Source organism: Sciurus vulgaris (genome assembly GCF_902686455.1).
Source record: "Sciurus vulgaris genome assembly, chromosome: 10".
Classification (NCBI taxonomy): domain Eukaryota; kingdom Metazoa; phylum Chordata; class Mammalia; order Rodentia; family Sciuridae; genus Sciurus; species Sciurus vulgaris.
Window position 1 is genome coordinate 86,876,109 of NC_136470.1, and position 26,615 is coordinate 86,902,723.

General features: G+C 42.3%; 1 long non-coding RNA gene across 1 annotated transcript in view; it reads left to right on the plus strand.

Moving 5' to 3' along the window:
- Nucleotides 1-22,853, plus strand: part of LOC306637817 — a 30,565-nt gene extending 7,712 nt beyond the window's left edge. The window contains exons 3-4 of the long non-coding RNA XR_013757283.1: nucleotides 7,044-7,215; nucleotides 21,298-22,853. This is a non-coding gene — a long non-coding RNA (uncharacterized lncRNA). The remainder of the gene's footprint in view (nucleotides 1-7,043; nucleotides 7,216-21,297) is intronic.
- Nucleotides 22,854-26,615: the final 3,762 nt, after the last annotated feature.

The following is a 26,615-nucleotide window of genomic DNA, read 5'->3' on the forward strand; positions in this document are numbered from 1 at the left end:
AGAGAGAGAGAGAGAGAGAGAGAGCGAGCGCATGTGGGGAACCGGGGACAAGATACAGTCCCCAAGGGTGAGCCCCAAATGACCTACTTCCAACCATGTCCCACCTGCCTATAATTACCTTCCAGTAGTTCATTTAAATCATTGATCCAGCAAATGGCTTGATCCACTGATGAGGACACAGTGCTCACGATCTAGTCATCTCACCTCTGAACATTCTCGCGTTACTTAACACATAAGCTTCTGGGGGGATATTAAAGACCCAAACCATAACACTATGCTGTTCTCAGGCCATGGATGCCACACTTGCCAGTTTATCATCACCAATAGGAAGAAGAATACCAAGAAAAGTCTCAGAAGATCACTTGGGTATCTGCCTTATTCTTCCCTGCCTTCCTGTGACTCAGCAGCCCTACTTTCTCTTGACAAGCAGGGTCAGTTACTTCTAAGCATAGAGTCTCCTTGCTTTGCCTTCTGATCTTTTGAGACGAGGAGCTCAAGGAGATTAGGCAACAACCAAGGCTTAAAGTTTAATGGAACCCCACTAAATCCTCTGGTGCAAATGTTTCCCTCTGGGAATCAGGATTTCTAGTCCCACAGAGCCTAATGTGGCAGTGATGAGAGAAGTAGTTGCCAAGTAGGACACTGGGAATGCAGGACGTCTCCGGCATTCCTGGACCCGTGTTCCTGGACCCATGGATTCTACCTACTGGGAATACCAAATCAAATAATGGTCCTTGTTTTATGGTGTTATTTTTGTCCATTTATGTTGCTATAAAAAAATACCAGAGGAAGGGTACTTTATAAAGAAAAGAAGTTTATTTGGCTAAGGATTCTTGTAGTTAGAAAAGCACAGTGCTGCCGTCTAGCCACATTGCAGCATATTGAAAGAGGAGAAGGGGAAACAGCCATGTGCAGGGGGGTACATGTGCTAGCAAGGAAGGGAGACAGCAGAGAGACGCCAGGCTCACTCTTGTTTCATAAAAATTTACTCTCATACATATACATAGGGTAATGATGTTTGTCTCATTCTATTATTTTTCCTTCCCCCACCTGCTTCCCACCCCTCATTTTCCTCTCTACAAGCCATACTTCCTCCATTCTTGCCTCCTTCCCACACCCATTATGTATCATCATCCACTTATCAGAGAAATCACTCGGCCTTTGGTTTTTTGGAATTGGCTTATTTCACTTAGCATAACATTCTCCAACTCCATCCATTTACCTGCAAATGTCATAATTTTATTCTTCTTTATGGATGAATAATATTCCATTGTGTATATATACCAGTTTCTTTATCTATTCATCTATTGAAAGGCATCTAGGTTGGTTCCACAATCTGGCTATTGTGAATTGAGCTGCTATGAACATTGATCTGGCTGCATCACTGTAGTATGTTGATTTTAAGTCCATTGGGTATAAACCGAGGAGTGGGATAGCTGGGTCAAATTGTGGTTTCATTCCAAGCTTTCTAAGGAATCTCCATACTGCATTCCAGAGTGGCTGCACCAATTTGCAGTTCCACCAGCAATGTATGAGTGTACCTTTTTCCCCACATCCACACCAACAACTATTGTTGCTTGTACTTTTGATAATAGACATTCTAATTGGGGTGAGATGGAATCTTAGGGTAGTTTTGATTTGCACTTCTCTTATTACTAGAGATGTTGAACATTTTTTCATCTATCTGTTGATTGCTTGAAGATCTTCCTCTGTGAAGTGTCTGCTCATATCCTTAGCCCATTTGTTGATTACACAAGTCAATTTTACACAAATCATTTTATGATGGTGTGACTCTACTTCGTGTACAACCAGAGAAATGAAAGTTGTACCCCATTTGTGTACAATGAATCAAAAAATAATAATAATAAATTTTTTTTAAATGTGGACTTCTTGGCTAGTGTTCCCATTCTCCTAACCCCAAGCTCAGCAGGCTAGTATGAGAGATTTTACGTCACTGGTACTGGTCTTGAAAATCGGCAACATGTGACAAAGTTGGCTTAGTTAATTTAAAACAAAGAACAGTTCTCCCACCACCAAATAACTGTTGATAAATGCACTAAAAATTGTAGAAACTGTGGAATGTACTGACATCTTGGGCCTGAGTTTGGGGTCCTGGGTTCAGTAACAGTAAATCCAATAACTTATTGGAGAAATTAAAGAAATGAGACCATATTAAAAGTGTTGGATAAGGTCTCCTCAACTGGTAAAGGGGAGTCACATTAATGCCTGAATCCAAATCAGACTCTTCCCAGTCAGTGAAGTCCCAGATGTCAAAGAATAAAGAATACAGAATATATATATACACACACACATATATATATAATACACACACACACACACACACACACACACGCCTGTGGGAACATCCCTGAACTCAAGACAGAATTCTTAAGACCAGAAGCAAGCGTCAGAGAAAGAAAAGGTTATATCTGGTTGCAAAACAGGGGTAATCTATGGTTTGGAAACTGGGGCAAAAGGTAAAATATGAGATATTTAGAGATTTGTTGGCACTTTGTTGCTGAAAAGTCCTGATCCTACCTTCTAAATATTGGAAACTGGTGTAAACTAACTCTAACTTAAGCTATACCACGACCCCAACCAGTTCACTGAGAGAAAAGATTGCCTCTAGTTTCTATCATAGTATACTGACAGGGGGTGAATGGTGTTTACTTCAACCTACTATTCTTTTAGACCCAATGCCCAAACTTCTAAAAAGTCTTGTTTTTTAAATTGGCAGATAGCATTGTGTGTTCACCTTGTACAATATGGTGTTTTGGGTATATATATATGTTATGGAATGATTAAACATAGATAACTAACAAAAAAAAAATCATTCTCAAGAGAACAAATTCACTCCTGCAAGACCTGCCTCCCCCCTGAGAAACAGTATTCATCTATGGATGAAGGTGGAGCCCCCGAGATCTAATTACCTTCCACCAGTCCCTGCCGCTTAACGGTTGCCACCTCTGTTCTGCCCGCCCCAGGAACCAAGCATGTGAACCTTCGGTGGATGAACCACGTCCAAACCACAACTGGGGTTGCCTGCCTCCTGAAGGATCGAGCCCCACCCTCAGAGTTCGATGCCTCTTCTGCAGTAGATGCTCTGTGGTGGCACTAACCCGCAGGACAAAGCCTTTTCTATGCTCTTCCCCTGGTTTTCAGTCTTGCTATCTTTTCTCTTTTCATTCCCCGAAACCCACAGCCATTTCTACCACCCTGACCGGTACATTCCTTCCCGAGGCCACTCTTCCCACGCAAAGTAAACGGCTCTGTGCTCTGCCCAACGAGAGGATTTCCCCTTGCCGTTGTTTTCCAGGACCACTCTGAGTGGAGCCGTAGGGCCAGAGGAGTCCATTTTGGGCCAGCACCCTCGAAACAGAACAATGCCTTCCCTGGGCCAGTCCCAGCCTTCTCCTTCTTCTAGCAGTTTGGCCATAAGGCACCCCCCACATGGCCAGAAATTTCATGTTAGGGAGGGACGTTGGTACAACAGTGGTCCATACCACGGGTGACTGGGCATCAGTCACCCTCTGGTCGGGCTCATGCCCACTGCCCACATACTGCTTCCATGAATCACAGGTTGCTGTTGTGCCTGCCAACCTTATGACTTGGTAAGCTGGATACCACTCAGCTCAAAGTGAGTAGCTTTGGCCACATGGTGGCTTGTCAGATGCCCCATCTTTGAGAGGGAAGTGGCATACAAGGAACCTCTTTCAAAGGGTTTACAGGTCTCCTTGAGAGATAGCGTAGCCTTGCCCTGGGGCCTAAGTTATGATTCTATTATTGGGACTTGCTGTCAGCTTCACATGTTTTCTTTTTCCCTATAGATAGCTCTAATATCAATAGGTCTTCTCATCATTTCTCCCAAACTTCTTGTATTGCATCCTAGACCTGCTGTGACTCATGGCTGACAGCCTTTCATGTTACCTGATGCTAATAGTTTGAATCTTGAGTGTCCCCCAGAGTCTCCTGTATTGAAGGCTTTGTCTTCAGGCCAAGACACTATTGAGAGGTAGTGGAACCTTTAGGAGGCAGGACCGAGTGGAAGTAAGTTGGGTCACTGGTGGCATACCCTGGCCCCTTTCTGTCTTTCCCTTTTGTTCTTAGTCATCATAAGTCTCCACTGTGTTCTATGTGCCACAAAGACAAAGCAACAGGACCTATCAGTTATGGTCTGAATCTTTGAGCTAAAATAAACCTTACTCCTTTAAATTTGTTTGTCTTGGGTATTTTGTTACAGTAACTGAAAGATAGTTAACAATCAGTAAATGGGTAGAGCAATATCACTAAGCACTGCCTATGGAAGCTGAATTCTTATGAGGCATTGGGCTTCTTTCAGAGTGGTGGAAGGTGTGAGATGTGATAATTTGTCCATTATTTCCAGGGGATGTCCTTTATGTCCCTAACCACTGGATTCCTAAATGTTTTGCTCATATGAATGATATTATGTCCTTCCCAGGCATTATGTTAGGTGGTACGTGATGATGGTATGTCATATTACTGGTGTTATTAACTTAAGTACTTGTTAAGATGGTGTTTGCCAGGTTTCTCTTCTGTAAAGTTTGATTTTTTTCCCCCAAATAATTAACAAATATCTGATGGAGTTGATACTTTGATACTATTCAAATATACTGTTTATTCTCATACTGATTAATTTTAGCATCCATTAATGATCCTTGCCCACAATAATTATTACTGTGGTATTTGCCAAATGGTGATTATTTTTCTATATTCATCTTTGCTTCTATATTTATTAATTGGAAAACAATTTATTAATTCTAAAAGGATGACTTGTCCCTTCTTATTCATTTTTTTAATCAATTATTTTATTTATATCACTATGAACTCATGGATATCTCTATAGGTTACAATCTATTACTTTCATTGCTCAAATTATCCCATTTTGCTCATTGGGAGCTCTTTCAAGTTACCCCCATCTCTTTTTGAGTACTTCCTTAAAAGTAAACATTATTTGTTACAACTGACTAAGATCATTATCACTTTCTGTTGCAAATTGTTCTCCATCATATTCACTTTCATGTTAGGAAGTGTCATAATACCTATGGATATTTGAATATTTGATTAAGGGGAAGTTGAATAGGAGACGCATTAACATATTTATTGAGATATAATTGTGCGCTTTGAAATCACAGTCTCTTCCTTGTATAGATGAATTATTGTTAGCTGTCTAAGAATGAAATGACTTCTAGGAATATTTCTGTCCAAAACATCCAGGACTAGAGGTTTCATTTCAATGTGAATATGTCCTATATAACCCAGCACTATAATTATGTAACTAATACTTATTAAATCTGCTCAAGCCTTGCCACATGGATACAATCATCTTTAAAATACTGTAAAATATATTTTTGAAGATTCAGAGAAGAAATTCAAATAAAAATAAGTAGGGTATTTACTTGCAAGTTCATAAAGCTCACTGTGTCCTTTAATTCCATTTGAAAGACACTTTTGGAACATTTCAATAAAAAATAAGAATACAGAGTCCTAGTTTTGAAATATGAAGGGCACTTTTTTGTCATCTTTAAGTATATTTTCTAAAGAACTGAGAGAGATTTCAGAAAAAAATTTAATGAAGCAGAAAAGAAAAAGAGTGAAATAAATAGAAATTATTCTGACATCAAGAATAGAATTATAACCATGAAATATTTAATTATATCAAAAGCAGTAATTCAGTAAGAGGAAGAGATCACTTTTCATTTGAATAATAATGAATAGACTTTTGGATTGTTTAATAATTCAGTTAATGAACAAGTAAATGATATGAACATATTGGGAAAAGTCGTACATTTCCTCCTTATTTAATATGAAAACTGATACCTATGAGAACACCACACAACTCATGGTACATGGAACAGTGAGGTTAATAAGACAATGAGTAACTTCCAATTCAGAGAGTTTTTATGGTTAGTCACTGCAGGAGAAATCAACAGGAAAGAAGTTTTCCCAAAATTCACAACAATCCTAAACAATACCTAATACATGGTACTTCCAACAAATTTGAAGTTTAAAAAAACTTTGAAACTATCAATTAATAGGAAAATAATTTTGATCAGATATGCTAGAGAAGACTGACTCATTTTCTCTTTGAAGATCAAGTACAAAATTATCACCATTCGAAGCAGTGATCTGAAAGGTATGGGCCTAAAAAAGTAGGAAAAAATATTTTATTCATATGTCAAGGAATTAATAAAGATTATATTAGTTGTTTTTATTTTGTGATAGTTATGGTATTTGTGAGCATAATTAAGATTTGAAACATTGTGATTTCATTACTCATTCTAAATAAAAAGTAGTTTTCAAAGCTCACCTTGCATTCATAATTTAGTATCATTTTTCTTTAAAAAGGTCCCCAAATTGTACAAGCTTTAGGTCCCATAAATCTGAATTTTGCTCTTCCCTGAGATCTCAAAGAAGATAGGTATCAAAAAGCATGCTTCACCCCTAGGAGAGAGCTTCCCCCCGTCCAGGGACCAAGAGCATGACTTTGCACCTAGTGCATACAGCACTAGGAAATATAGAGGAAGCAGGTCGGGTCACAAATGTACCCACTGCTGCCAGCGAGGTTCAGAGGAGAGGGAATCCCGTGGAAAACTGCTCTTCCATCTCCCACCGTGCAGTTGATGCCTGGTCCCCATTTGTTGGGTGTGAAGTGGTTGTCCTGAGCATCTATATGTGTTTATCCAACAGGTCAGTCAGAAGTGTCAAGTTCTGTTTGCTGCCAGTTTCTTTCTCCGCGTGAAAACTGATGGTGGGGGCGGGTGATGGCAAGACAGTGTACCAGGCAGAGGGGTTATTAGTATGAATATTTCTCTCCATGACAAAGGAGAGTCCTGGCGCCTCTGAGGACCTGACAGATGAAGGCCTCAGGCTCCGTCTTTCCAACGTGGGATGGAGTCCTTGAAACCACAGCAGCCTCAAGATCATGGCTCCTTATAAAACTATTTCTGAGATATGAAAATTAGACTAAAAACACCCCATACACTGTTTCCACCTTCCTATCCCATTGCTCTACCTTCCTTTAGAGTGAAGCCTGACTGGTCTCATCTAAACTCTTGAGCCACTGCTGTTCCTAATATGTCCCTCTTTCTAGTGCTTCCTTCCCAATCACAGCATCCTTCGAGATCCAGCTGGAATGCTGCCTATTCAAGAAGCCTGCTCAGGGACCACCCATACCCCATCTCGTTTGGTGAGTCTGTCTCTGTCTTGGTTCCTTTGGGCTGCTATAACATGTCATGGACTGGGTCATCTATTGCTAGAAATACCGGGGTGCCACAAGGGATCAAACGTGTTCGGAAGTAATTCAGCAAAGGCAACTTGACTTCTGCAGAAGGGTGTGCTGCCAAAGAAAATCCAGCAAGCAAGCACACTTGAGCAGGCCGTCCGCCTGTTTTACCCCTAAAGCAGACTGCCCTTGCTCTGATAGGAGGAGCTCCCGGTTGCGATCTATGTGCTTGGCTAATTTTAAAATTGGGGAGGGCCAAGGAAAGGTCTATAGTTAAAATGGCTACAATTGGATCTCACATCCCAATTAAGGCTAACTACTATGATTTGGAAATGGACCACGGATCTTTCTAAATCTTACACTTACATATAACATAGATTTATTTTTCACAGTTCTGGAGGCTGGAAAATCCAAGATGAAGGCACCTGCATATTCAGTCTGGTGAGGGCCCATGTTCTGGTTCATAGATGGAAAAGCTGCATTTTGATATGGTGGAAGGGGCAAGTGAGTTTCCTTGGGCATATTTTACAAGCCCATTCATGAGGGCTCTGTCCCTATGACCTAATCACCTGCCAGGGGCCTCACATAATACCATTCGGGAGCTAGGATTTCAACAGACAAATATTGGAAGGACACAAACATTCAGACCATACACTGCCCTCTTCCTCTCTGGGAAGTCAAGCCTTACTATACCTCCAAGTATAGTTATTTATGCACATGGTTATTTCTCTAGGACTGGAAAATTCTTGAGGGCAGGACCCAAACCTAAGTCACTACTGTGTCCCTATAGATATCAGAAAAAGTGTCTGTGCTAGGTAAATAAGTGCCAAATGAATAGTTCATTGACTGTGGGCATTCACTTTAGAGCATGCAAAGCATTCAACCCAGATCCTGACACAAAGCAGTTGCTATGTTGTTTCTATAAAAGTTTTCAGTATGGTTCTAGAAAGAGCTAGAATTGGGAGAAAAGGCAGTATGGAGTTACAGTTAGGAGTATGGATTCTAAAGCCACCAGCTTTAAATCCTGTTCCACAGCTGGCTGGCTGAGTGACCATGGGCAGACTAAACTTTTTGCACTACAGTTTTCTCATCTGTCAAAGGGACAATAATTGTGAGCTATTTGGGAGAATTAGATGACTTAACATTCACAAAGCCCATTGACCAGGACCTGGACAGTTTAAGGGTGATGGTAGGGCTCCTTATCACTATCATTGATAAGTGATTATTATTAGCTATTATTATTAGCTAGTTGTTCGGGACAGGTGCCACCCATTTCTTAAGGCCTCTCAGAATCCAGCCTCCCTCGGACTGGTGCATGAAGGACTGTGTACTAATTGCAGACTGTGGTATTATGATATAACAAGAAATGTATATTTGGTTTCAATCTTCCCTGTCCATTTCCTGGTGCACAAACCCTTGGATTCTCCCTGGTACAACTGACTTTCAGTATGCGAGTGAGATGACAGGTGGCTGGTGGCTCAGGATGGGGGCAACTGTCAGGAGATTAGAGGATTGGAACTTCTAACCCCACCCTCAAAATTTCCTGGAAGTGGGGAAGAGGACTAAAGGCTGAGTTGATCACTAATGGCCAACGATGTAGTCAATCATACATAAGTAATGAGGCCTCCATACAAACGCAAAGGGACAGGGTTCAGACAGCTTCCAGGTTGCTAAATGTGTGGCGGTGTGGGGAGGGTGGCACACCTGGAGAGCACGTGAGAGCTCTGCTCCCCTTGCCCTAAACCGCTCGACTGTTTCTGAGCTGCATTCTTTGTAGTGAACAGGTAATGGAGGTGAAGCATTTGTCTGAGTTCTGTGAACCACTCTAGCAAATGGTTGAACCCCAAACAGCAGTTGTGAGAACCTCTGATATGTAGTAAGTCAGACAAAGGTTGTGGACAACATAACCTGAGGACATACTGCTTGCGACCAGCATCTAAAACGAGAACAGTCTTGTGGAACTGAGTATTACCCTTTGGGGTCTGTATTAACTCTGGTTAGCATCAGAATTGGATTCAAGTATAGTAGGACACTGTGTTGGTATCTACAGAGAATTAGAGAATTGCTTGGTATGTGGCGGGGAAACGACATACTTTTTGTTAACCCTGTGTTGTGAGAAGATAGAAAAGAGAATAAAATAGTTATTTTCAGTTCCATCCATTTACCAGCAAATGCCATAATTTCATTCTTTTTTAAGGTTGAGTAATATTCCATTGTGTGTATTTACCACATTTTCTTTATCCATTCATCTACTGAAGGGCATCTAGGTTGATTCCATAGTTTAGCTATTGTGAATTGAGCTGCTGTGAACATTGCTGTGACTGTGTCACTATAGTAGGCTGATATATACCAAGTCCTTCTGGTCTATACCAAGGAGTGGGAAGGCCAAATATTCTTTGTGATAGGTGGATGTTAACACACAATAAGGGGGTGGGAGGAAGAAGAGAAGTTCATTGGATTAGACAAAGGGGAATGAAGATAAGGGAGTGGGGCGGAATAGGAAAGACAGTGGAATGAATCGCACAGAACTCTCCTATGTTCATATGTGAACACACCACCCCTGTAACTCCACATCATGTACAACCACAAGGGCGAGTGGAGAGGGGAATGGTCACTACACACATCTGCAGGGCAGTCACATGAGGAGGGGAAGGTTCATCTTTGCCTCCCAAGGCACACCTTGACCCAGGGTAGAGGCTACATGGAAGTCCAACCCAGCTCCAGAGGACCAGAACTTGGTAAGCAGAGGTCAGGCGGCAGAGCAGACCAGGGGCCTGTGAAGAAGCAAGCAGCCAGCAGGGTGCTCACCCTGATCCTGCACTACCTTTTGTTGCTATTGCTATGGGAACAATTAGCTTTCTATTATAAATAAAATACCACATAATTTAATGGCTTAAACAATAAAATTTTATTATCTCCTAATATTCCTGGGTCAGGAATTTAGGGCCAGCTGGGTCTCAGGAAACTGCATCCTTCTGCTGAGTTGTCCAGGGCTGGAGGATCTGCTTCCAAGAAGGCTCACCTGCAAGGCTCTGGAAAAGAGGCCTCAGTGCCTCCCCACATGGGCCTCTCCCTGGGGCTGCTTGAATGTCCCCATAACATGGCAGCTGGCTTCCTGAAGAGTACGTGATCCAAAAGAAAAGGCAAAACAGAAGCAGTATCTGCTATAGCATCATTGAAAGTCATGTTCCATCATTTCCCCTCTACACTCCACAGATTAGAAGAGCCAGGCACGGCGATACGTGACCATAATACCAGCAACTCAGGAGACAGAGGCAGGAGGACCACAAGTTCTGAGCCAGCCTGGACAACCTAGTGAGAACCATGTCAAAATAAAAAATGAAAAGGGCTGGGGATGCAGCTCAATAGTACAGCACCTCTGGGTTCAGTCTCCAGTACAGAGAGAGAGAGAGAGAGAGAGAGAGAGAGAGAGAGAGAGAGAGAGGAGAGACTCAGAATAAGTCATGCTCTAGATTAGGCTGCATCAAAGGGAGGCATTTCAAAGAATCTGTGGGCTCACTTAAAAAGCCTTGGTTACAGTGATCCACTTTAGGCTTTGAATATAGCCCTCCATGCTCTGCCACACACGACTTACTTTTTTAAAGGACATGTTTCTTTTTCTTCCTCTCACCCTCCTCCTCTCTAATCTCTCCGTCTCCCTAATTTCAGGGGAACTAGTATTACCTTTCTTCCCATCCTAGGCAGAGTTATCAGTCCTTGAGCATACACCCACACAGGAACGAGTAATTCAGATTTGGAAACGGCAGGAAAAGATCTAAGAAATGATCATCTCCCACATTAACAAGTAAATCACAACTCCAGACAGAGAACACTTGGAATGTAGCCTTTGAATCACCTCTTTAAAACAAAACAAAACAAAATCTTGTTCCCGTTAATGGGTAGAATCACAGTCTCTGGGACAGGAGCCGCCTATGTTTTATCTTGGTCAGCAAAGCAATAAAACTTCTTTTTCCTTTTTCTCAAAATTATGTCCTCATTATTGTATTGTCAGGGACAAGGACTGAGCTTTTGGTAACACCTTCAGTGCCGTCATAGTCTTCTGCATTCCTAGGTTAAATGTAGATATATTTTTTTAAATTTATTTTTGTAGATTATGTTTTTAATCAGCAGTGACACTAAGTTCCTTTGCTAAAATTATGCAAGAAAAAAAAAAAAAGCCACACCTGGAGTCACTGGTTTCTCCATCCCCAGGTGGTAGCTTCATGCTGGGAGACTGGGCCTCCTGTCCTCCCCTGGAGAGTCCTAAGGAAGAGGAATGAATGGAAGATGTCAGGAAAAAGCTGAAGATCAGTAAATGAAATACCCACAGAGGAAATGAACCACGGTCTACTTGAGAGCTCTCCACAATCATAAGCATCTTTGAAATGTTCCCCCTCCTTTGCTCCAATGATATGTCTTTAAATTTTGGGGTGATTTCTAGGTTGACAAGGTGATGTGGGCTAATTGTTGGGTGAAAAATTCTGGGTTTTCCAGTTTGCACACTTCAAGGTCAGTTCTATTTAATAGTCAAATTCCTATGGCCTGGGAAGAAGTGGGGACCAGAGCTTAGAAGCGTCCCTAGGGGACATCGTTTATCTTCAGCTGTCTTTCTCTATTTGGTGAATGGGCACACAGCTGATAACCTGAATGACAGGTCAGCATAAGGAGAGAGAAGGAATAATAGAAAGTGCTTCCTTAAGTGGCCTCAGGGGAGGTGGGATGGGTTTTAGGGCAGGAGGGGAGGCAAGTGCATACTTTGCTAGCAAAAGTGCCAGGCCTTCCCTGATAGTAGGTCTAAAAGTAATGCTCATAACTACTTGTGAAGTGGGTACCATTTTTTTCCCACTTAGAAGGATGAAACTCTGGGGATCGGCTTAAACGACTTTGCAAGTAAATGTCAAGTAAATAAGCAGGGATCGACCCCAGTTTTCAAATACTTAGACGTTGTCCATCCTATAAGTAAATTCCTCATTCTGGCTGCTATGAGAACAGTTGTCAGGAGCCCAGACCTTCTGAGCTTTCAAAGGACTGGAGTAGCATCGTTCAGGAAAAGGCCTGCTGATCAGCCAAGAAGCCTCCTACCTCTGGCACAGATGGTGTGACCTGGAGCACGTGCCTTTCCCTCTCTGGTTGCTGGTACCTCAACCAGAAGGGGTGTGGGGGTAGGGAGCATGAGAAGTCACCTGAAGAGGTGTGGGGGTGGAGCACGGAGATCACCTGAGGGTCTTTATGAACTGTAAAAGGCCAACCCCATGGGGCCTGGGCTTCAAATGAGAATCTCTAGAGTTGGAGGACACCAATCTGTTAAAGCAACTCTTTAGGGGCTGCAGTTACACAGCCCTGGTTAACACACCAGGCTTTGGGAACCATGAAGCTGGTGAGCTCTAAAGTCCCTCCAGGTTTCTGTGTTTAATCCACTGTAGGATGGAGAAGGAGGAAGAAGCTGTGAAAAGTGCAGCAGTTAGGGAATACTGATCCAGAAGAGGCCACTCCCCTCTCTGTCACCTCTTGGCACACTGCTGGAACTTTCCACTTCATCTCCTCTTGAGACCTTACTCTGTACTATTTGGAGAAATACATGAATGGAAAATCAACTGCTTTTTAAAGTCAGATACAATAACCAACTTGAAGGGGTTTCTCCCTGGTCAAATCTGAACTGATTTGTCATCCATATAATGGTACTGATGTATCACAAGCTCAAATATAATAGGAACTCCTGAGTTCCTATGTTTATATAAATAAATAGATAAACTGAGGGGAAGAAAAAGCTGTCCTTCATAATAGAAAATCAACTAATAGGTGTGGAAAAACTGACCAAGTTAAAAAGACCCCATTTGGCGACCTTCATAGTAATATCGATTCCGTCAAGGATCTTCAATGGATGCTAGAATAAATGAGGGAAAGTTTGATGAGGAACAGAATACTCGGGTGGTCTCACAGTGTATTCCTACACAGTCCTTCCTAATTACTGACAAAATGCTCACTTCACAGAGAAACCTGGCCAAAACCATGGTAACCAAGCTCTAGAAGCCAACGGTACCATTTGGGGGGAGTGGGCACGGCACCACCTGACAGGGTGCCCTGAGAACCCAGCATGCTTCAGTGCTGTTCCTGCCATACACAGGGAACCTGAAATCTAAAGAGGAAACGTCAGAAAAACCCAAACCAAAGGAGTGCCATCAAAGTCATGCGCTCTTCACCTACTTTTTTTTTTTTTTGCGGTGCTGGGGATTAGAACTCAGGGCCTTGTGCTTGCGAGGCAAGCACTCTACCAACTGAGCTATCTCCCCAGCCCCATGTGCTCTTCAAAAATGAAGACTCGGGAACTGCTTCAGATTAAAGAGGCCTCACAAACCAACGCCACACGTCATCACGTATGGCGTCCAGGCCCAGAAAGGAAAGGGTAAAGCATGCTGATGTTTGTGGTTGCTGCTTTTTATTCTTATTTTGAGGCAGGGTCTCCCTAAGTTGCTTGAGCCTTGCTAAGTTGCTGAGGCTGACTTTGAACTCGCCATCCTCCTGCCTCAGCTTCCAAGCAAGTGATATTATAGTTGTGAGCTGCCATGGCTGGCAATTTTTCTCTTCTTGAGTGTGAGCTGCATTTAATGTCTCACTTCCAACAAGTAGAATAAGGTGGGACTAAGGCAGAAGCGATAGTGTGATTCTGACAATAGTCAGAAAAAGGACTGGGACTCCTCCTTGCTCTCTCTCTCTCTGACTAGATCTAGGTGATTGCAGCTGGCACATCATGAGGACACAGGCTGTCCAGAGTGGCTCTGTGGTCTCTGGCCAAAGGCCAGGGAGGAATGAACAACCACCACGATCCTGTTACCTTGAGTGAATCCTTCAGCCTTAGTCAAGCCTTTACCACTACAAGGTGGGACCTTGTGAACCAATAACCAGGCCAAGTTTCCTGGGAAAACCTTCTAAGCCTTGGCCTGCTGAGTTCCATTAAATGAGATCATTCTCAAATCTGACGTTCCAGGCAAGGCCTTGGGTACACAATTGATTTTCCTGAGCATATGCTCAGAATATTCTGATTTTTTTTTTAAAAGACAGATTTTTGCTGAACTTAGGCAAAAAAATTTATTGTCATGAAAAGTTGGGAGGCTTAATAAGAGTTTCTGATTTCAGGGGGATCCGTGAGAATCAGATATTGTTTTACAATGCTACATTTCAGTACATAAGAGCAGAGCTTAATACATTGTTATGGGTTACACAAAGTTTAAGGAGGAAAGGAAAGGGTTTGCTTGCTTTTAAATCTGCAAAAGAGAACATTCAAACATCAACAGTATTCTAAGCCAATAACGACAGTAACCTTTTCCCCATCAGTTCATTCAGTCCAGTGTAACTAACACGGGTTCCGCGGCATCTGAAAGGAGTCCTGGAAATTCAGGCTCAAAACACTGGTAATACCTGAAAGCTGCCTAAGTTGATGCCTCAGAGACCTATACCAAGTCGATTCTTTCTTTTTTCTTTTTCAAAAAAATTTTATTGATGTATTTTTAAATTTGGTTCATTCTAGTTACATATAAGGTGGAATTCATTGTAATATATTCCCGCATGCACATGGCGTTGTTTGCTTGGTTTCATTCTACTGTTCCTCCACTTCCCATCCCTCCTCCTTCTCCCTTGGGCCCTTTTTGTGCTCCACTGTTCTCCCTTCTACTTTTGTGAGATTCCTCCCCCCTCTTTTTAATTCTTTATTTTCCTCTAGCTTCCACCTGTAGGAGAAAACAGTTGACCCTTGATTCTCTGCATCTGGCTTATGTCACCCAGTATGATGCTCTCCCATTCCATCCATTTACCAGCAAATGTAAAGGTCTGTTCTTTGAAGAGTCAATAGTTCCAGGTACCTGGCGTGGTCCTTCTCCGTGGGGGCAGAGAGATGGTGTTTCTTTGTTGAAGTCCTGTAGCTGAGAGCAGAACCTTCAGACAAGCATTACAGCAAAACAAAACTATGTTGGATGATAAAGCGACTGGTTAATTGATTACTGATGATTTTTAAATGTAAAGGTCTGATGAGAGTTCATAATAAGGACAATGTAGTTGACAATTAGAATTTGATTTTTTCCTGTGCCATGCATAACAAGATGATAAAGCCATTCCAAGACAAAATTTTAGACAACATGTCTCTAAAATAGTGATTAAGCCTATTTCCAGAGAAGTCAGTGAATATTATATCTAATTTATAAAAATGGATGAACATAATTTTAGAGAGGAAAAACTTTGAGACGTAACATAATAATTCTGAGACATAACATAGTAATACACCAAGATTATAATGAGTATTTATCAGGAATATACCAAGAGTAAAAAGAGATTCAATAAATCTGGCACAGAGGTCTGTAGTTTTATATAACTCCATCAATTAAGTCTGAAGTGTATCCCCACATAGAATATACATTCAAGAATATAGATTCAAGTAAAAGAATTAAGCCTATGACCGAGTTAACATTTTAAATAACTGAAATTATGATTAATATCACTGTTGTTGTCTAATATCCTCAGGCAAAATGTCATCAGGATTGACATATGGGAAACTCAACAGAGTGCAGCCAGTGTTTCCTCTGAAGTTCAACCGTATGGAAAGCAAGGGCACTGACAAATATCCAGGGACTTCCCATGAATTATATAACACCTGAAATCTCTATATTAAAATATTTTACCTACCCAAATTTAACTGTCTCTTCTGATTTGACAACTTCTCCCATGAAACTTCACAATAGTAATGTATCAAACAACCCTAATTATTTCTAGCACCTCTCTTTTTATAAGGTGAAAGAACAAATCTTTGCAATTTTGCAGGAGCCCTCTGGGAAATCTCAGAATGGATTTTGTATAAAAGATATCCTGAATCATTCTCCCTCCTCCCCTTATATTTCTATAATTGGATCTGATTTTGAGGAGGCAAAATTCAAAAAGATGTCAGAAGAGATTTAGACATTTTATTAAGATGGCATTATGGGTGCTTGAAAAAGATGTTTGGTGATCTATTTAATCAAAACAAGAATCACAATTCTAAAGCCATATAAAGTAAGATGGTAGTAAAAAACATTAAGTTCTTTCATAGTTGTGATACTTTTTTCTTAAATAACATAGACTATATAACAAAGTTAACATAAAGAATCTTTGCTCTGTAGGCAGATTACACAGCTAGTAAAAAAAAAAACCCTGCATACTGTAGGTGAAAAATTCATCAGTAAATCAAGGCAGCAATCTCATCAAAGTAAACCTGACTAATGCCAAAATGTGAGCCCATTTCATACCTCCTTTTAAGAATCAGGTATTATAAACCAAGGCAAGTAAAATTCACTTACCAAACCTTGTCCTTTATTATGTTCCTTCATATTCTGGAACAATCTGAAATGTTCCAACAATATCTTCAGGTTTCATAAACCTTAGGTCAAAACTAATTTCATAATAATTATACTGAGATGTTCTGTTAACATGCAATGTGTTCCTCATAGCCATCTTCAAATGAAAAAGAAGTATTTTTAAATTTCTCAGTTTTAATTTTGTTTACTTTTTAAAAATTGTTTTAATTAGTTATACATAATAGTAGAATACACTCTGATACATCATATATAAAGAAGTATAATATCTCATTCTTCTGGTTACACTCGATGTAGAATCCCACCTGTTGTATAGTCACATATGCACATAGGGTAATAATGTCTGATTCACTCTTCTCTGCTTCCTACCCCCAGATCCCTCCCCTCCCTTCACTCCCCTCGACCTATTCTAAGTTATCTTTATTCTTCCCTAGCCCCCCATCGTGAATTAAGTTTTAATTTTTAATGCAGTATCAATAGTTATTACCCACACAAGGAAAGTTCTTGGGGTGGAGGGGCTGTGATAACTCTTTAGAGTGTCAAGGGGCCCGGAGCCCAAAATTTTGGAAGCTACTGCTCTACACAAACTGACTTTCATGGTACTGGGCCCCTAAGAGATGAAACAGCTAAGTCCAGAAGCCGAGGGAGAGGTGAGGAGTTGCCCCGCTTACCGTCACTCCTGCCGACTTCATATTTCCCGACCCTGTAACTCTGCACTTCATGACTTCAGAGGTTCTGGTTTGCAGAGAGAAAAAGCTTCCTCTAGGAGATCCAGCAAGGTTCCCATGAAGCTTTTAGCTATGGCTGTCGGTGAGCCAATTTTGCCTCCTTGTGCCAACATCAGACAAGGAAAGGAGTCACCATCTGGTTTTATTATAAAGAGGAGGGAGGGTAGGGTTGCCCCATGGGGCCAGGAAGAAAATGCTCAACATTCGAGTTTGACAGTAAATGTCAGGGCAGCTGCCATGGCTCCGCATCCCTCAGGGAGAAAAGCCTAGACGGCAGAGTGGCCGGCTGTGGCTGAGGGCTCTGGAATGGTACTCAAGCAGGGAGACAGAAGGTCAGTTGCAGCCATGGGGCTGTAGCTCCTCCCTTTTCCTTTCCTTTGCAAATTTCCCTCAAAAAAGGACCAACCACAATTCTGGAGGAGCTGTTCCCAGAACTTAACCTACAAAGCGAATGGATCCAAGTGGCACAAAATGTGGGCTTTCGGGATGCTGGGGTGCTCTTCCATTGTCCTCTCTAAGGTCGAGGCACTCTTTCCCAACTGTGGATGGGGACTCAGAGAAACTGGGGACAAACCCAACATTTTGTGCCGACCACAGACTATTTCTCTTTGGAGAAAGCCCAGGTACTTGCAGTGGACTGCAGCCCACCATTGTCTAAGTTAACATAGAACCCCTTCCTCCTGTGCAGGCAGGAGTCTTGCTGTCGCCCAAGATGTACGTCTGCCCATAAGTTCCTAATACACCGCATTCTGGGCAATCCTGGGTTTCTACACCCTTTCTTTGGTCTCTGTGCACCTTCTGCCCTTGGTTGCCAGTTCTTATACCCTGGGTTTTTCTGAAAGAGTACCTACTGCTATTTCTTAGTAGTGTCCTAAAGGGCACAGCTCAGGAGATACTAGTTCACATTTTTAAGCACTTAATTAGCAATCATTTTGTTTGGAATCTTTAAAAGATAAAAGGGCTTTGGGGGATGCTCTTAATAAGTCACTTGTAAAAGCCATTTGAGGAAGTTAGAACTGATGCCTACGTTTGCTCTTCATAAATTGCTCAGTAAGAGTCAGAGATATTGAAAATCGATTCACTGAACTCCACACTCCCTCAAAGTTGGAGTCAATATTTTGAATAATTAGCTCCACCAGGACTTTAGCTGTAACAGTTTATAAAAATGTCTCTGGAGAATAACTCTACTGAAACAACCGAAGGGGTTCATTCATAAATTAAGAAGTCTCCGTGCGTGGCTGGCTCACGGGTGCCCTTTAGCAAAAGGGACTCAGACTCCTTCCTGCATCAGTGGCTGTGGCTCTTGCCAAGTGAACTGAGTGGCACAGTTCTGATGATCTCACCCAAAGAATGAGCCTGTGGATTGACTAAATATAGGAAAGGCCAAACACCATGGGAAGACTTGACACGAATCACTTCCCCAGAGAAGTGGCGCTCTGTTTGGATGGTAATCACCTGACTCAGTCAAATTCCCTAATTTTTTTTTTTTTTTTTTTTTTTTTTGGTCCTGAAGATTGAGTCCAGGGGTGCTTAACTACTGAGCCACATCCCCAGCCCTTTTTCATATTTTATTTTGAGACAGAGTCCACTAAGTTACGTAGGGCCTCACTAAGTTGCTGAGAGGCTGGCTTTGGACTCACCATCCTCCTGCCTCAGCCTCCTGAGCCACTAGGATTACAGATGTGCGCCACCACACCCCGCTCAAATTCCCTGTTGTAGGAAGTATATTATGTCGGATCTCTTAAGTGAAGTTTGTAACCCATTCAATCCTGGGCGTTTGTTCTCAGGTTTTGTTCTAGTTCTGCATTAGCTTTGTTGTACTTACCAGTCTTAGCAAACTGTGGAACCAGAGTAATGGCGCTGCTACGAAGAGCACTTCCTTTGTTACTCTGCCAACCCTGTGCATCTTTGTATAAATTCTCCATACCGAAGGGAATCTTTAGAATCACATAAAAACCCAACCAACCCAGAAATTAACATTAAGAGAGGAGTAGAAAGAGGGCCTTGGTGGAGGCCACAGGGTGGAAGATGGTGAATGATCCACATGTTGATTGATGTTCATTGATCATGTGGAAGGTTAGCAAGTCTATAGTGTACCCTTGCAGTGAAGCCATTTTTAAGCTCTCTATTTTTGACAAGAAATCCAGATGAGGTGCCCACCAAGTCTGAGGCAATGACAGATACCATTTCATGGGGTATGGAAGAGTCTCCAGGTAAGGACAAGTAAATTGCTTCTATTGGCTAGGTAACCTCATGGGGAGACCCCAGACTGTACTGCTCCAGGTGAATAAGGAAACTGACTCTATTTAGGACATGCCGTTTGCTTTGATTTGTCTTCTGCAGAATTAAATCAGAAATTGATTACATTCAGAAATTAAGTGGGAGCTGAATTTCTTTTTATATATATATATTTTATTTTTTGGTACAGGAATTGAACCCAGGAGCACTTAACCACTGAGTCACATCCCTAACCATTTTTAGTTTTATTTCAAGGCAGGATCTCATTAAATTGCTTAGAGCCTTGCTAAATTGCTGAGGCTGGCCTCAAGCTTGCAATCCTCCTGTCTCAGCCTCCTGAGCCACTAGAATTAGAGATGTGGACCACCATGTCCAGAGGAAGCTGGATTCTTAGATACAAGTGTTTTCAGTCAATGTTGTGGTCTCAGCTGACAAAACCAGAATTGTGGAAACTAAAGGAATAGCTGGGAATTCTCAGATGAGCCTGTGATTAGCCTATTCCCATTGCAATAGTCTGGATTTTAAAAGTTCCCCAAAGGTTCATGTGTGGAAAGCTTGGTCCCTCAGCCTGTCTTGTTATTGGGAAGTGACAGAACTTTTAGGAAGTGGGGTTCAGTAGAAGGAAGTTAAATCATTGGATGTGTGTCCTGGAAGGGGATATTAGGACCCCGGCCCCTTCCTCTCACTTTGCTTCCTGGTTGTCATGAAGTGTACAGGGCTCTTCTGCCACACACTCCACCATTATGTATTGTGCCACCACAGGCCCAAAGCAATGAGACCAAATGTCCATGGAGTAAAATCTCTGAAAATGTGAGTCAAAATAAACCTTTCTCCCTTTTAAGTCAATTACCTCAGGCATTTGGTCATAGTTACAGAAAGTTCACTAACACAGTTTATAACCTCTTTCTCCCCTCTATATAATAGTTTTTGCTATAAATAGCTCGAGATTTTTTTTTCTATGAAACACCCAACCCTACCATGAATGAGCTTTTTAAAAAAAATGACATCTGACTTTTAAATTTTCCTGGGATAGTTCCAATTTATGCCTGTAATCCTGTCCAATTAGCACCTCCTCTCACTCTCCAAAGAGCCTGGTTTGGAAGATAAGTTATACGCCTATCCTATTTCTAAATAAAATGCATATTATTTTCCTCTACTTATTTACCTTAAATTAATTAGATATTCTTGACTTCCTCTTTGAAGTACCTGTCTTGCCATGTAGCATGTTTTCACTTTAACCAAACATAGAATCACTGGAGGAATGGGAATAGTAAAGGAGTAACTTGACAAATAGGCAGTGCTGAGAGCAGAGGTGAGGAGACAGGGAATGCTGACTTCCTCGTCCCCAGCGTATCTCCAGAAGCTGCTGTCTCTGTATGTTTTGGCAGCTCATCCAGACCCATAGTGTCAATAAACAGGATGAGGATTCTGTCTTCAGATGACTGGCACGTGAAAAATCTGCTCTTGTGTTTTCAACTGAATGTCCAAAGTAATACATGAGGGGATTCTGGAATCTCTTTTTATGGAAGTATTTGCCCAGTCCTTCTCCAAGTGAGAAGCTGGTCTAAGTAAACCTCCTCAGACACAGTCCGAGGAAAGACAAGCCAGGAATAAGGCTGCATGAGAGGAGAGCCTGTGATAGCCAGGGGCTTACTCTTTAGAGAAAATTCTTGTGCTTCTCGGGAAGGAGAGAGAATCGCCAAGGAATAGAGGGAAGCTCCAGACACAAAGGTTGACCAACTTTATACCCTAGAAGCAAACGTTCATTGAGGATTTCCATGTGTTCCTACTGAGAAAAGCCTTGTGGAGGATCCAAAGACAATCTTACCCCCAAGGAATCAGAAATTGCAAACTCAGATGCTTGCAAGGGATAAACAGGAACATGAATGACTGAAGACTTGGCGTAAAAAAAGTGGTAACAGCAACTACCATTCAGTCTCAGAGTCCAAGAGACAGTAAGGAATGATGGGGACTTGGGGAGACTTGGAAAGACCACAACTCTGTACCAGAAAGAGTATCCACCACTCATATATAGCAGGTTATTTCTATGAAGGTCCAATGCCAGATTTTATGATTTTTCCAATAAAATCTAGAAACATGGGTTTTTATTCAATATGTACCTATTCTTTAACTATGGGTAAATATATTACATTTTGTTTTTAAATTCTGTGCCCTTATAACACTTTGAACCAAACAAAACATTTCTGTGGATAGCATTCAGTCCTTGGGCCCCAGCATGTGCCTGTGTATAAGCTGGCTTCCTGTTACTATAATGAAATACCTGAGACAATTAGCTTATGAAAATAAAAGGTTTTTAGCTCATGGTTTTGAAGATTCCAGTCCAAGATCAAGTGACACCATTGCTTTGGACCTCTGACAAGGACAGCACATGAAGGCAGGAGTATGCAGCAAAGCAAACTACTTACATGATGAACCAGAAAGCAAAAAGAGAGCGGAAAAGACTGGGATCCCACAGTCTCCTATGAATGCATGTCTCCGAATATCTCCAAGGCCCTAAGGCCCTTCCATAAGGCCCCACCTCTTAAAGGTTCCATCACCTCCCAATCTTGCCAAACTGGGACCAACTTTTAACAACTGGGCCTCTGGGACATTCAGTGTCAAAACTCTAGCAGCCTGAATTCTAGATTTGCAGCTCATGACTTTGCACATTTCAGGGACAAATGAGCTTTGGCATATCCAACACTTGAGATGCAACTTTCAGCTTCAGACAACTTTTGTCAAATCATTGAGCCAGAAGTAGTCTTAGAGCTCATCAAGTTTAATTTCCTCATTTTACCAAAGAGGAAACTGAAGTTCAGATGCAGATAGAAGGCAGCTAGGCCCTGCCCAACGTGAGATTTTGCCAGCTTGGTGTGACTCACCATGAAGACTTGGAGAATAGATCAGGTAGTGAGGCACTCACGCTTCCAGGCACCAGGCCCCTGGAAGGCAGTGCATGTGCTTGGATCATTCTAGTTGGCTCCCTGGCCTCGGGGCCTCATCCTTTCCTGAGCCCACTGGGAACATTTACAGCCTAGAGTGAAGGGGTTAGGGGTAAAGGGGAGGAAGAGCATTTTGACTGATATCAGGATTAGAAAGTTAGGAAGGTTCTAAATAGCTCCTTCTGGAAGGTTTTAGGCAAGTTAAATTTAAAGCAGTGGTTTGAATTTAGGGCCTAAGGAGGTCATCTGGACCATCCCTCTGCCTCCAAAGAACATTGCTTTTGTTTTACATTTTCTGAGAGTTTCTAAAGGCAAGAGAAGGCCAATCCTGCCACTAGGTCACTATTCTGCCTCCATTTGGACATGCCTGCGGGAGAACACCTTGGTAATATGGATTTCTTTTTAAAAATCCCATTCACATGTTACTGGGTAAATAAAATACACCTTGCAGAAATTTTGAAATATAAATACAAGCAAATAGAAGACAAAACTGCTATACTTGAACTATCTAGAAACAATCTGAAAATCTGTTTGTATTTTATAGATATATACATATATATACATATATGTATGTGTAATGGTATATACATATGATTATATGTCTGATATTGAGTAAGGTGTAATACTTTTTGGGTGCAGTGGCACATGCCTGTAATCCCAGTAGCTCAGGAGGCTGAGGCAGGAGGATCTCGAGTTCAGAGCCAGCCTCAGCAAAAGTGAGGTGCTAAGCAACTCAGTGAGACCCTGTCTCTAAATAACATACAAAATAAGGCTGGGACTGGGGCTCAGTGGTTGATTGCCCCTGAGTTCAATCCCCATTACCCCCATCCTCACAAAAATGATGTAATACTTATATACATATGTTCCATAATTGTAAAACTTGAGATTATATACATACTCTTTGGAGACCTGTTGTTCAATTGACTTACAAATGTTTTTGCATGTTTTAATGATCCTTCTATGATTTTTTCTATGGAATATCAATTTCATTTGATAGTTTCTTTGAGGGAATCAGAAACTGCTGAGCAAAGAAGTTTCTGGCACAGTTTAATTCAAGAGTCTTGAATCTTTTCTCAGAAGAAATCAAAAAAAAAGAGAAAGAGCTACTTGATTTCTCCCAAAGCCAGGTTATGGTTATATACAGTCTCATAAGTGGAGCAGGGAGAGATTAAGAGGGATGTAGACCTTGGTCACTTCCTGGGACACCTACCAAGTAATTTTCAAAATCAGCTGGTCAGCTATTTGTGACACTTGGCCTCAAACACTCACAGTGAACTGGGAAAATGTCCTAAATTTAGGGAGGCCTGGGACTCTGGCTGGTATGACACCACACGGGGCACCAGCCTATTTACAGTGACACCAAAAATGGCAATTTCCTGTGTAAAAAGTTGAAGAGGGTGTTTTCCCTGCCTCTTCCCCTGCCCGCGGCCCCTCCCGAGGGCACTGCAGAGCTGGCAAAGCTGATGTGCAAAGTCCCATCCTCTGTCCCAGCAGGGCAGGCAGAGCAGTGTTTCTCCTTCCTACGCAGAGCCTGCCTGAGTCCTGCTGACCCAAGGAGTGACAGGCCTGCTCCAGAGGCAGCTGGGTCCTTTCCAGGAATTGCTTCAGCAGACCCAGGACAAAAGGGTTTTCCTTCAGGCAGAAAAGCACAGCAGACATAAGAGCCCCTCATGGCACCAAAGCAGGATTCATTGCCTGTAGTTTTTCTGTAAAAAGTCACTTATCTTTCCTTCGTCCCTGCCTCCCACCTCCCAGGCCACGGAAGCTATTTTTAAATCACCCTAGCAACAAGAGGACACAGGCTGGGCCTCCTGTGATGCTGCAGCCACCATTAACAGTGAGTGTGACTGTCCTGCAAAAGGTGCGGCCTGTTTCTCTCCTGTCCTGGCAGAAGGATGTCCTCACAGTACATGAAGAACCATGTTCCCTGCCCCACCTCTGCCTTAGTTCCTAAATTGGATATTGCTAGATTTTTTTCTGAACAAACTTCTTAGACTTCAGCTCCCAGGAAACTCTGAGGGTTCTCAGAAACACCCTCTAGTGTGGGAACGCGTTGGGCGGGCTTGAGCAGGTTCTGGGGTGGGTTGGGGGAGCATTAGAGGCATCTCATCCTTAGAGACTTTAAAGTCAATAGCAATAATTTAGGAACCAACATAAAACTGGTCTGCTTTTTATTACCTCGTGGGGCAGCAATTCTTTTGTCAGTGATAAACAGTCCTTGATGGTCCCTTTCCTGTATACCTGCTGCATTGGTGGCTCCCCTTCTCCTGGTGCCTCTCTGCTTACTTCACTTCCTGTGATGACTGGGCACCCAGTGGCCAGAAAGGACAGACATTCCTCAGATCAAACTCTATCAAGTTCCACTTGCTGGTGCTTAGCTATGAGAAACAGATCTCCTGGCTGCTTGGATAACTGCAACCACAGTCCTGGAATGTGACAAGTCTGTTGTCTGAGGAACACTGCCTCGTGAGCCCAGGAGAAATGATTACTGCAAGCCCCCTCCCCACCTCCAAAGGGCCCTCTCCCAATCCTCAGAATGGTGTTCAAAAGCTGGTGGTAGAGATATACTCCTCCAGGTCCTGAATGGAAGGTGAACTTCATACCCTTGGCCAAAATACTCTCAGCGGGGTGAGACTGACCCCAGAGAGCTAAGAGAAGTGGAAAGGGAGGTGGAAGGAATGGCCACAAAAAGTCCCTTGCTTGAAAGTTTGGCCTAGGGCCTCCCACTGCATATTTTGGTTCTGAGACCAAATACGTTAACGCTACAAATGCAGGCTAGGTGAATGAAACCTTATTGCCTAGCCGAATTTCATGCCATGCCCTGAAGGCACATTTTGTAAGTGCAGCAAGCTCCGAGGGTGCCCATGCCTGGGCTGAATTGGGGCCTTTGGTGGTATTTACTCTTTAAAGGAATTAAACGCTCTTTCTGCATTTTTTTACTACCGCATCTGGAACTGTTCCCTCAACTTCCCTTATATGTTCCTCAGCTGAACTAAATTCCCTCTTCTTTTGGTAAGGGTGCCATTCACACTGAGGTGCGTAAGACCCGGGAGTTCAGGACCGTGGCAGTCTGAAAATACATTTGTGGTTTGGATTACTTTTCTCTGTCTCTATTTTTAATCCTCTTGCATATTTACATGGGATCTTTCTCCTCTGGGATTCCTATTGCTTCTCAGCTACAAACCGTTCTTCCCAGCTTCTCCTAAAGGAGGTGAAGAGGTATTGCTATGCCGCTCTTTGGTTTGGTCACCAGTGTCACTTATGAGCATTGCCTGAGAACAGATTGGGTAATTGAAATATTTAATAATCATCAGAGCACTCCAGGTACCTGTCCGTCAGAACGGACACCGCAGGCAGCAGAATGGTCCTTCGGGATCAGACATTCACCCTGTACTAGCTGGAGTACATAGAGGTCTGGGAGGTTTCAGTGGAGGACCTTGGGCAAATAGGGGACCTGGTGACACTCCACAGATGGTTCAGGCAACAGTTATTTTCCAAGAGGTACAGAAATACTTTAATATTTTTAACAATTGGGGCAGCTTTGCCTGTGTACATTGCCTTGCTGAAGAATAAAAACATTCTTATTAGATAGCCCTTGAGTGGGATCACAGCAATTCACTCAGTGCGTTTGCTGGGTTTATGCAGATTAGGGGTGAATTCAGAGTCTTATGTGAGTTTTCCTTTCAAAGAGGTTCAGAGCAGCCATTCTGTTCTCTCTGCAGTTGGCCTCAAAGTTATGACAACTCTCCTGGGTCTCTTTTGTTGAGGTCAGGTTGTATCAGGTTGCACCACTCCATCTTTTCCTTCTTTTTCTGGCATGTACAACTAGCCCCTGAGGGGAAGAATTACTTAGAAATCACTCAGAAAAGAATGATAAGACCAGATCTGTTATATCATATGTACTCTGTGCACTGGTCCATGATGAAGAGACTTTGCTTTCAGAGACTTCATTTTTTAGAAAAAGAAATTATATAGAGACAGCTCTCAGGACAGGTGTGTGTTCAAGTGTAACCAGGCAGAGCCACAGACTGTGACCCACCTAGGATTGAGTTCATCTTCTTTTGTGGAGAAACTACCACCACTGACCTCGCACTGCCCATTCACCTGTTCCTTATGCCCATCTGGGACC